The sequence below is a fragment of the Balaenoptera musculus genome, chromosome 19 (assembly GCF_009873245.2).
Source record: "Balaenoptera musculus isolate JJ_BM4_2016_0621 chromosome 19, mBalMus1.pri.v3, whole genome shotgun sequence".
In the NCBI taxonomy this organism is placed as follows: Eukaryota; Metazoa; Chordata; class Mammalia; order Artiodactyla; family Balaenopteridae; genus Balaenoptera; species Balaenoptera musculus.
The window spans coordinates 50,035,207-50,046,902 of record NC_045803.1 but is presented as its reverse complement, the minus strand read 5'-3'; positions in this window follow the sequence as shown (position 1 = coordinate 50,046,902).

Here is an 11,696-nt window from a genome sequence, read left to right as displayed (position 1 = left end):
TTTAAGAGTGATTTGATGAAATGTAAACGTTTCACTTATTTTCATAAAATTTTCCTAGGACCTACTTGGAAAACCAAAAATAACAATGTAATAAGATACTAGAGTGGGAACAGCAGGGAGAGGCAAAGATGATGTGATGATGATAATAATAACTAACATTAATGCACATCTGCTATGTGCAAGGAATGTACTTGGTATTTTCCATATATTAATGTCAATTTCTGTAGTTATCTGAATCTTAAAACAACAATGTAAAATAATTATTATTAACTCCCCTAGTTTTTCATAAGAAATAAGGCTCACAGACATTTTATACGATGGCATTAGATTCATGGAGACACTATTATGTTGATTAAAAGCAAGAAATTTGCATCTACACAAACCTCAAATTCATATCCTGAACTCCCTCTGAGAACCCATCTCGTTAGTGGCAATATCACTTCATTTCTTTGATCCTTAATTTCATCATCTAGGAACAGACACTGAATCATTTATTCAACAAAAGTTAGCACCACTTGTGCTGGATACTATAAGGTTGAGGAAAAATAGACAGAGTTCTGCCCTCTTTGGGTTTATATTCATGGATGAGTACAGCTATTAACCAAGGCATCGGGACTTCCCTGGTGGCGCAGTAGTTAAGAATTCACCTGCCAATGCAGGAGACATGGGTTCAAGCCCTGGTCCGGGAAGATCCCACATGGTGCAGAGCAACTAAGTCCGTGCACAACTAGTGAGCCTGTGCTCTAGAGCCCATGAGCCACAACTACTGAAGTTCACGCGCTCTAGGGGCCCACCTGCTGCAACTACTGAGCCTGAGTGCTGCAACTACTGAAGCCTGCGCGCCTAGAGCCCGTGCTCTGCAACAAGAGAAGCCACCGCAATGAGAAACCCGCACGCCGCAACGAAGAGTAGCTCCTGCTCGCCATAACTAGAGAAAAAGCCCACACTCAGCAATGAAGACCCAACGCAGGCAAAAAAAAATTTTTTTTAATAAATTAATTAACCAAGCCATCTCATAGACAAACATAAAATTACAACCATGATAAGCACTAAGCAGAACAAGCATATAGTTGTAGCAGAAACTACATGGTATTCTAGCCATATGTGCTTGGAACCCTTAATCAATTTCTTGCACACCAGTCTGTGGTGTGATTTTACTCCCAAAGCCAGCACCTGCATTTATTTTTCTTAAGATCATGCTGTCACTGCCAGCACCCACTTTGCCTGCAAGCACAGAAAACCACTGGAAATTTATTCCCTGACTCAACCCTGCACAAACCCTCAACCCATATGTCATTCATTCATTGGTGACTAACCTAGTCAGGAGTAACTACAATAACCGGAATTGTTTGAATGCTCAGTAAGGTACTGTTCACTAAATGGGAGATCCTGACCCATCGTAATACTCAACAAATGGTACCTATAAAAATGACAATCAAGAAAAAGAAGACAGAATCGTGAAGAAGGCAACAGATGCTCTTGCAACAGCAAAGGAGATTTAAAGGGTAAAAGAAGAGTTCTGTGATTTTGAAGCTTTCCAGGAAATAACTTGAGAAGCAGGTTTATTCATGGCCAAGATTTCTTGAGGCCCTGGATCATCTGACCCTCAGCTGACAGCATCCTGGCACAGGTGCACGGCTGAGGATCTCAAAAGTCTGAGAGCTGGCAGCCTGGGAATGGCCAGCTGCCCAACTCCTCCTTTTCCCAGAGTGGGAGGAAGTTGGTTCCTGTGTGATTATTAATTAAATCCTGACTGGGTGGGCACTTTTAACGTCTTTTCCAGGGGGAGCCTTGCTAGCAAGATCTCATAACTGAACTGCAGCCAGCCTCAGTCAAGGAGCAGGAAACCACCTTTGGCTGGGGCCAGAGCACTTGTTCTCCATCCAAACTTACTCACCCAGGTAGAGGTCTGAGTTGGAGGTCGGCCTGTGATTCTCAATGGATCAATTGTTTCCACCCATCTCCCCTCTGCAAGGTCCGGAGGACATGAAATAGGATTGGGGGGAAGATTAATGTGTTTCTGTACCATATTGTCTATCTGGAAGGCACACTCCGGGTACTGTTCCTAGCACAAAGCGTCTTTCAGAGTTACCCTGTAAAAAAACTGCTTTTCAGAAGATTACGTTCGGGAGTTAGGTGTCTCGGTATCCCCAGTACAAAGTGGCAGAGAGATTTAGCAGTGATCTAGATAATCTTATCAACTCAGATAATTCAGATGTTGGTTTTACTGCCTTCAAATGCAGTAGCCAGATAATCATCACCAGCTAGTTCAATTCCTCTCCAAAGCCTTTACTGCTGCACAGAGAAAAGTGGGCTGATAATTACCAAACCCCAATCATGTGCCAGATATTGTCCTATGCTCTGTTTCTGCATTCTCTTCTTTAATTCTCACATCAAATCCCTTATTGTCATTACCTCCCTTTTAAGGATGAGGAAACTGAGGTTCGATAAAGGTAAATAATTCTCTTAAGGTCACAGAGCAAAACATGATATTGCTGGGTTTAGAATGTAAGTCTGTCTCAGGTAGTAAAATCTTTCCACTTAGGAAAGAGAGGGGCCAATTTTTTTAAAAAACAAGCCAATAATAAGATTTGTTTAAAAATTGCCCTGTGACTTCCACTTACAGGATGATGGTTTAAGTCTTCTAGAGACAAAGTCTCAATCAAAAAACTTTTGGATAAAATAGGAAAAGCACTTGCCTAACGATCTTGAGAGTAAACATAAACAGGCACATTGTTGAAGGGAGACAAGTGTGGAGAAGCAAATAGTAAAGAAGTTTCTTTTCTTTTCCTTTCTTTCCTTTCCTTTCCATGAGGAAGCTCAGATATTAGCCTTAATTTTAAAAAAGGCTATAAATCAGCTATTTCAAATATTTCAAAAATGAAAGAAAATCATGCCTGAAGAACTAAACAAAAGTGTAAGAGTGATGGTAAAGTATGAGAACAATGGTCCAAATAGAGAATGTCAATAAAGAGGTTGAAATTATTAAAAAACAAACAAACAAACAAAAGAAACAAAAATTCTGGAGTTTAAAAAGTCCACTAACTGAAACAAAAAAAAATTTACTAGAGGGGCTAAGAAGCAAGTTTGACAAGGCAAAAGGAAGAAGCAGCAAACCTGAACACGAGCCAGTTGAGATTATTATGGTTTTGTGATACAATTTGAAATCAGAAACTGATGACTCCAGCTTTGTTCTTTTTTGTCAAGATTGGTTTGGCTCTTTCAGGTTTTTTGTGGTTCCATATGAATATTAGGATTTTTTTTCTATTTCTGTGGGGGAAAAATGCCATTGGAGTTTGGATAGGGATTGCAATGAATCTATAGATCACTTTGGGTAGCACAGACATTTTTAACAATATTAATTCTTCGAATCCATGAACATGGGATATCTTTCTATTTGTGTCTTCAATTTCTTTGATCAATTTCTTACAGTTTTCAGTACATAGATATTTTAACTCCTTGGTTAAATTTATTCCAAAGTATTTTATTGCTTTTGATGCTATTGTGAATATAGAATTGTTTTTTAAATTTCTTTTTCTGGTAGTTTGTTGATAGTAGAGAAGCACAACTAACTTGACCTCGTGAGGAGAGATCAAGGTGGTAAAGTAGGGGGACGCTGAGCTCACTTCCCCACACAAACACATCAAAAATACACCTACACATGGAGTAACTGTCACTGAAAACAAACAAGACTGACAAGGCCAATACTAGAAACTGATTTTACCTGACTTGCAGTCCCAACATGCTTTCTAAGAGCTCTGCTGCCTCTCAAAAATAATAAATTCAGCCCAATTCTCAACAACAAGTAATGGAACCCAATATTCTAGTGACTGAGGATCCTGAAGCCCTGAGTTTCATTACTTAAAGAGATCTTAAGATATACTGTCTCTCTTCCCTGAATTGATTAAGCAGACATTACTAAGTGCATTGCTATGGTGCACTGAAAAGAAGACCACATTGGAAGCCAGAAAATCTGGGGTTTAGGTTTTACTCTGCATTAATTCTCTGCATGAACTTCACTTATTCTCATACCCTTATTGAACCCAGGATATCATTCGGTCTTGTGATTCTCAACCCTGAATGTACATTACAGCAATGTGGAGAGAATGTAAAAAAGATTATGCCCATGCCTCACCTCCAGAGATTCTGATTCCACTGATTTGGGATAGAGCCTGCAAGTTCCCCAGATTATTTTTATATTCAGCAGGACTTGGAACCATTGATCCAATTCCAACAACATTGTAGATGAGACATTTAAGGGCTCTTCCAAGCCCTTGAATCTTCCATAATTTTACAATGGTTTCCAGTCTCACTGAAAATCTAAGAATGACTTCAGCCTATTGTGTAAGTGGCCCAAAAGTGCAATTGCTGAAGAAATTTATTTATCTGCCCTGCGTGGGCTCAAAAAGCAAAGATTGAAAACATCTGTGCTGAGTTATTAGTTGCCTCAGTGACATGGGACACAATGAGGATGGGGGAAGATGGTCCTCAGGGAACTTGTTGGAAAACTCAAATCAAACCTTTTTAGATGTATGTCACTGTTGCTATGATGCTAGCAGCAAACATCCTGCCTACACCCTATTGGTGGGTTTGGTACAACAGGCAGTAGAGTTCTCTGGCTCCACAATTACCTACTTTCCTTCTCACCCAAGAACATCTGAAAACTCACACTGATATTGGCGTAACTCTTGACAATAGAACTACTCAAACCACTTTTGGTTGGTGAAGGTCACAGAGGAATGAGATAGGGGCATAAATGAGCCCTGCTCTACTAAGAAAAAAAAAATACAGCTTAAATTCAAGATTGAATTTGAAAAGTTAGTGTTCTCTCTCTGTCCTCTTTCCAATTCCCTAGATTCCCTACTCCTAAAAGGAAGTCAGTTTTACTGTTGAATTTTTTGTTTTAAATAGATCTTTACTGGAGTATAATTGCTTCTCAATACCGTGTTAGTTTCTGTTGCACAACAAAGCGAATCAGCCATATGCATACACATGTCCCCATATCCCCTCCCTCTTGAGCCTCCCTTCCATCCTCCATATCCTACCTCTCTAAGTCATTGCAAAGCACCGAGCTGATCTCCCTGTGCTATCCTACTGTTTCCCACCAGCCAACTATCTTACATTCGGTAGTGTACATATGTCGATGCTACTCTCACTTGGCCCCAGCTTCACCCTCCCACCCCATGTCATCAAGCCCATTCTCTATGTCTACCTCTTTATTCCTGCCCTGCAAATAGGTTCATCAGTACCTTTTTTTTTTTTTTTTAGATTCCATATATATGTGTTAGCATACGGTATTTGTTTTTCTCTTTCTGACTTACTTCACTCTGTATGACAGACTCTAGGTCCATCCACCTCGCTACAAATAACTCAATTTCATTTCTTTTTATGGCTGAGTAATATTCCATTGTATATATGTGCCACATCTTCTTTATCATCTGTCGGTGGACATTTAGGTTGCTTCCATGTCCTGGCTATTGTAAATAGAGCTGCAATGAACATTTTGGTACACGTCTCTTTTTGAATTATGGCTTTCTCAGGGTATATGTCCAGTAGTGGGATTCCTGGGTCATATGGTAGTTCTATTTTTAGTTTTTTAAGGAACCTCCATACTGTTTTCCATAGTGGCTGCACCAACAGTGTAGGGGGGTTCCCTTTTCACCACACCCTTTCCAGCATTTATTGTTTCTAGTTTTTTGATAATGGCCATTCTGACCGGCATGAGGTGATACCTCATTGTAGTTTTGATTTGCATTTCTCTAATAATTAGTGATGTTGAGCACCTTTTCATGTGCCTTTTGGCCATCTGTATGTCTTCTTTGGAGAAATGTGTAGGTCTTCTGCCCATTTTTGGATTGGGTTGTTTGTTTTTTTAATATTGAGCTGCATGAGCTGTTTATATATTTTGGAGATTAATCCTTTGTCCATTGATTCGTTTGCAAATATTTTCTCCCATTCTGAGGGTTGTCTTTTGGTCTTGTTTATGGTTTCCTTTGCTGTGCAAAAGCTTTTAAGTTTGATTAGGTCCCATTTGTTTATTTTTGTTTTTATTTCCATTTCTCTAGGAGGTGGATCAAAAACGATCTTGCTGTGATTTATGTCATACAGTGTTCTGCCTATGTTTTCCTCTAAGAGTTTGATGGTGTCTGGCCTTACATTTAGGTCTTTAATCCATTTTGAGTTTATTTTTGTGTATGGTGTTAGGGAGTGTTCTAATTTCATTCTTTTACATGTAGCTGTCCAGTTTTCCCAGCACCACTTATTGAAGAAGCTGTCTTTTCTCCATTGTATACTCTTGCCTCCTTTGTCATGAAGTAGGTGCCCATATGTGCATGGGTTTATCTCTGGGCATTCTATCCTGTACCATTGATCTATATTTCTGTTTTTGTGCCAATACCATACTGTCTTGATTACTGTAGCTTTGTAGTAGAGTCTGAAGTCAGGGAGCCTGATTCCTCCAGCTCCATTTTTCTTTCTCAAGATTGCTTTGGCTAATCGGGGCCTTTTGTGTTTCCATACAAATTGTGAAACTTTTTGTTCTAGTTCCATGAAAAATGCCATTGGCAATTTGATAGGGATTGCACTGAATCTGTAGATTGCTTTGGGTAGTATAGTCATTTTCACAATATTGATTCTTCCAATCCAAGAAGATGGCATCTTTCTCCATCTGTTTATGTCATCTTTGATTTCTTTCCTCAGTGTTTTATAGTTTTCTGAGTACAAGTCTTTTGCCTCCTTAGGCAGGTTTATTCCTAGGTATTTTATTCTTTTTGTTGCAATGGTAAATGGGAGTGTTTCCTTAATTTCTCTTTCTGATTTTTCATTGTTGGTATATAGGAATGCCAGAGATTTCTGTGCATTAATTTTGTATCCTGCAACCTTACCAAATTCATTGATTAGTTCTAGTAGTTTGCTGGTGGCATCTTTAGGATTTTCTATGTATAGTATAATGTCATCGGCAAACAGTGACAGTTTTACTTTTTCTTTTCCAATTTGTATTCCTTTTATTTCTTTTTCTTCTCTGATTGCCGTGGCTAGGACTTCCAAAACTATGTTGAATAAGAGTGGTGAGAGTGGACATCCTTGTGTTGTTCCTGATCTTACTGGAAATGCTTTCAGTTTTTCACCATTGAGTATGATGCTTGCTGTGGGTTTGTCATATATGGCCTTTATTATGTTGAGGTAGGTTCCCTCTATGCCCATTTTCTGGAAAGTTTTTATCATAAATGGGTGTTGAATTTTGTGAAAAGCTTTTTCTGCATCTATTGAGATGATCATATGGTTTTTATTCCTTAATTTGTTAATGTCAAATTATTACCATTTACCAATTATTACTATTACCATTTTCTTAATTGTTTTGGGTTTGTTTTTGTGGGTCTTATTCTTCTCTTGTGTTTCCTGCTTAGAGAAGTTTCTTTAGCATTTGTTGTAAAGCTGGTTTGGTGGTGCTGAATTCTCTTAGCTTGTGCTTGTCTGAAAAGCTTTTGACTTCTCTATCGAATCTGAATGAGATCCTTGCTGGGTAGAGTAATCTTGGTTGTAGGTGTTTCTCTTTCATCACTGTAAGTATATCCTGCCACTCCCTTCTGGCCTGCAGAGTTTCCACTTAAAAATCAGCTGATAGGGGCTTCCCTGGTGGCGCAGCGGTTGAGAATCTGCCTGCCAATGCAGGGGACACTGGTTCGAGCCCTGGTCTGGGAAGATCCCACATGCCACAGAGCAACTAGGCCCGTGAGCCACAACTACTGAGCCTGCGCGTCTGGAGCCTGTGCTCCGCAACAAGAGAGGCCGCGATAGTGAGAGGTCCGCGCATCACGATGAAGAGTGGCCCCCGCTTGCCGCAACTATAGAAAGCCCTCGCACAGAAACGAAGACCCAACACAGCCAAAAATAAATAAATAAATAAATAAACAAATCCTTTAAAAAAAATCAGCTGATAACCTTATGGGGATTCCTTTATACGTTATTTTTTGTTTTTCCCTTGCTGCTTTTAATATTTTTTCTTTGAATTTAATTTTTGTTAGTTTGATTAATATGTGTCTTGGTGTGTTTTTCCTAGGGTTTATCCTGTATGGGACTCTCTGTGCTTCCTGGAATTGGGTGACTATTTCCTTTCCCATGTTAGGGAAGTTTTCAACTATAATCTCTTTTTTTCTCAGACCCTTTCTTTTTCTCTTCTTCTTCTGGGACCCCTATAATTCGAATGTTGGTGCATTTAGTGTTGTCCCAGAGGTCTCTGATATTGTCTTCAATTCTTTTAACTCTTTTTTCTTTATTCTGCTCCTCGGGAGTTATTTCCACCATTTTGTCTTCCAGCTCACTTATTCATTCTTCTGCCTCAGTTATTCTGTTATTCATTCCTTCTAGTGTATTTCTCATTTCAGTTATTCATCTCTGTATGTTTGTTCTTTAGTTCTTCTAGATTTTTGTTAAACATTTCTTGTATTTTCTCAATCCATGCTTCCATTCTATTTCCAAGATTCTGGATCATCTTCACTATCATTACTCTGAATTCTTTTTCAGGTAGATTGCCTATTTCCTCTTCATTTGTTTGGTCTTGTAGGATTTTACCTTGTTCCTTCATCTGTGACATAGTTTTTGCCATCTCATTTTTTTTTTTTAATGAGTGGGATTGTGTTCCTGTTTTACTGGTTGTTTGGTCTGAGGCTTCCAACACTGGAGTTTGTAGGCTATTGGGTAGAGCTGGGTCTTGGCGCTGAAATGAGGACCTCTGTGAGACCTCACTCCAATGAATATTCCCTGGGGTCTGAGGTTCTCTGTTAGTCCAATGGTTCAGACTTGGAGCTCCCACCACAGGAGCTTCCGCCCGACCCCGGGCTCACGAACCAAGATCCCACAAGCGTTGTGGGGTGGCAAAAAAAAAAAAAAAAAGAAAAAGAACAATAAACAAAAAATAAAATTAGACTAGGAAACTAACAGATATGTTAGAAAGAATGTAAAAATAAAAATATAGAGGAATAAACAACTGGAAGTTACATCAGTACCACAATAGTAAAAAAGAGGAGGAGGGAAAAGAAAAAAAATAAGTGGGGAGGGAGGCCTTGGCTGTGGAGGGCCGGCCTAAGCAACAGCGAGGTTTGGGTGGTGGGTGGGGCCAATGCTCAGGACCTACAGGGCTGGAAAAGGCCCTGGGGGTTGTGCAGGGTGGGGCTTAGGCTCAAGGAACAGAAGGGGCCCAGGCGTGACCCCCACCCCTGGTCTCAGAGGGCAGGGGACCTCACCTGGGAGCCCAGCAGGCTTCCTGGGCTTGAGTGGGCGGAGCAAACACCCTCCTCTCCTCTCTTCTCCTGCTCCTCTGGTCTGGGGTCTGGAGGCCCCCTCCCACCTGCCTCTCCTGATCTCCCCGGCCTCAGGGGCGCCGATCTTGTCTGGCCTCCACTTCTCCTCCCCCCTCAGTCCCCCTACATCCTACCGGTTCACTCTGGGGTTCCTCCTGTCTCCTTGGAGGTTAGAGTCCCCCACCAGTGGCCGGCAGGCGCCCTAGTTGTGGGGAGACGCTAACTCCACATCTTCCAACACTGCCATCTTGAATCTGCCTCTATTGTTGAATACTGATCTTCAGTACTTAGCCTCTGCCATTGTATTTATTTTTCTTTCTCCAGAGAAGAACCACCCCATTCTGGGAATTAGGATTCTATATCAAGAACAGAGAATATTGGAGCTCAGACAGAGGTGAAGGGGCCTCCACCAAGCTTCCTCTTTCTTTTTTTTTTTTTTTTTTCTCTTTTTAAAGAGTTCTTTTCTACCTATGCCTGGCACCAAATGCCTGAGTTTTCTCTTAATATTTTGGAGTTAATATCTGCTTTATCTATCCTTTTTGACTCATTCAATTTAATTCACTCTGTTTCTTTTCTTTAAAGTGACTTATGGGGATGAAATTAGAGAATTTGGATTATGAAACAGATAAAAGAATAAAAACCAAATCTACTCAAGAGATTTAATTCTCTTTTTATCAAGGTTAGTTAACCCTCTTTTCTAGTTAAAATGTGTGTGAAAATGCGTGTGGAAAAATATGTGTTAAAATCAGGCCTCAATTTTTCCAATTTGCAAAAGGAGAAATTTGGACAACATAACTTTAAAGGCTTTTTCCTGCTGTAACAGTTAATTTCCACTTTGTCTCAACTTTTCCCTACAGAAAGTTGTTTCCTATTAAAATTATACTTAGGTTTAGGGTTTAAGTAAAAAAATAACACTTGGTGCCTTTTACTTTGCCTTAGGTAGTATTTTGTACTTTAATTCATTTGTATTAATTTTGGCCCCTGAAAGTAGGTTAGAGATGATAAGATGAAGAAAATGATACTAATTCATTGACATGTTCCATAAATACCTGTTATTTGCCAAAACTTAACTCAATACTAGAAACGCTAGATAAGATATGGCCCTTTCTTTTACATACCTCTTGGCCTCATCTTTTATATATCTCTTAGTGGAGAGATAAAACTGTACTTTACAATAAAACGCATCTTTTTATAAGAGATAACATAGCAGTATGTACAAAGTGCTTTGGGAAAACAGAAAAGAAAAATTTTAGTTCTGTTTAATGGATTCAGAGAAGAATTCACAAATGGGATGGGATTTGAGATGCATCTAGAAGGATGGCTAGAAGAGTAATAGGTAGAGAAGAGGCAAGGGAAATCAAGGCAAAAGGAACAGCATGCTCAGAGTTATGAGTGTGGGAGCCAGCCTCCAAGAAAGCCCCCAGTGATCTCTGTCACCTGGTATTCATGCCCTTCTGTAGTCCCTTCTTGTACTGAAGGAAAAAAAAAAAAAGCCAACCTGTGTAACCTATAAAATATTGCCAAAATGATTGTGTGTGTTTCCAAGGCTAGGCCATATAGAATATTTTTTTGTCTGTCTTGGTCCCTCTCAGAGTTCACACTCTGAAGGAAGTCCATCACCATGTTGTAATGATGCTCAAGCAGCACCATGGAGGTGACCCCATGAAGAAGACCTGAGGCCTCCTGACAACGACCAGAACCATGTGAGTGAGCCATCTTGGAAGCAGATTCCCCAGCCCAGCATTCAGATTACTGAGACCTGCCTAACATCTTTCCTGAAACCTCATGAGAGACCTCAAACCAGAACCACACAGCTGACCACTTCTAAATTCCTGTGAGATAATACATGTTTCTTAGTGAAAACCACTAAATTTGGGGGTAATTTGTTACACTGTAATATGTAGTTAATATAGGTGGCATCCAAGTTTACGTCATGCTCTGAGATAAGAGGGGGACTGGTAAGGGATGGGGTCCAGAAGGAAAGGGGATGATCAGATTGGAAAGATTTTGTAGTCAGGGTGGACCATAGAGAGCTGTAAGAGGGGATTGTTGTTGACTTTAGCAAAAAATTGATGCAACTGGATTTGAGAGTTAGAAGGTGAATGCCTAGACACAAGAGCATGATCTGAAGAAAGGTGTTGGCAGATATGATATTAGCCTTGAATTGCAGTGATTTTTTTTTTCCTACTGGACTGTCTGTGTCTACCTTTATGAGAGGCTGACTTTCAGAGGAGTTGCAAGAGAATTTATGGATTCCCACCTCCTTCCCTCTTCAAGACTCTTATCTACAGCCTACTTAACTGATAACCTTCCTACATCTGCTTGATTATCTCCAGGGATGGGAAGCTCACCACCAGCTGAGCCAGCAACCTACATGTTGATTTGAAGAGCTCTATG